The following is a 1,149-nucleotide window of genomic DNA, read 5'->3' on the forward strand; positions in this document are numbered from 1 at the left end:
GGGCACCCCCCAATCGGCCTTGCTCTGAGCCCGACCAGGGGCTGCACCTAGGGATTGGGCCTGCCCTCTGCCTCCCGGGAGCAGGCCTAAGTCAGCAGGTCGTTATCTCCTGAGGGGTCCCAGACTGCAAGAGGGCACAGGCTGGGCTGAGGGAAACCCCCTCCAACCGAGTGCACGAATTTTTGTGCACTGGGCCTCTAGTATACTAATAAAAGCCTAGGTGGCACTACCTCCCTCCCCTCATGTCATCACAGGATGGCCTGGCAGGGTAGGGCAGTTGGGAGGGAGTGGGCCTGCATGGGGGTGCAGTTAGGGATGAACAAGTCAGCAGTGGAGGGCAGTTGGGGGTGATCAGGCCATCAGGGGAGCAGTTAGGTATCAATCAGGCCAGCAGGGGAGCAGTTAGGTGTCAATCAGGCCAGCAGGGGAGCGGTTAGGGGGCCATCAGGCTGGCAGACAAAAGTGGTTAGAGGCAATCAGGCAAGCAGGCAGGAAGTGGTTAGGAGCCAGCAGGCCCAGATTGTGAGATGGTGCAGGCTTGGCTGAGCGACAACCCCCTACCTCCTCCATCCCACCGGCACAAAATGTGTGCATTGGGCCTCTAATATATATATATATTCTCCTTCCCACCCCCCATTGACCCCTTCTACCTGGCCCTGCCCCCCATACCTGCCCTTCACTAACTACTGTCAGTGTCCATGGGTTATGCATATATCTGTCTCCTTCAGTACATTGACATAAGCTATTTGTCCTATGGTTAGGGAGGTAAAATGCAAATCATTTACTCTTAAGTGTCCTTGGTTTAGGGAAGATAGGACACAATAGATAACTCCAAATTGCTGTTTAACCATCTCAGTTTCCTATTCTATCCATCCAATTAGTTAGAATTAACATTTAGCAGATTAACAATATATTCAGATTTTTTAAAAAAACAACAATATTTATTCATTAAGAGATTCCAATCCATCTTCTAGATCAGCGGTTCTCAACTGTGGGTCATGACCCCTTTGGGGGTCGAACAATCCTTTCACAGGGGTTGCCTAAGACCATTGGAAAACACATATATAATTACATATTGTTTTTTGATTAAGCACTATGCTTTAATTATGTTCAATTTGTAACAATGAAATTGGGGGTCACCACAATATG

This window comes from Myotis davidii, unplaced genomic scaffold, assembly GCF_000327345.1.
Source record: "Myotis davidii unplaced genomic scaffold, ASM32734v1 scaffold2838, whole genome shotgun sequence".
Classification (NCBI taxonomy): Eukaryota; Metazoa; Chordata; class Mammalia; order Chiroptera; family Vespertilionidae; genus Myotis; species Myotis davidii.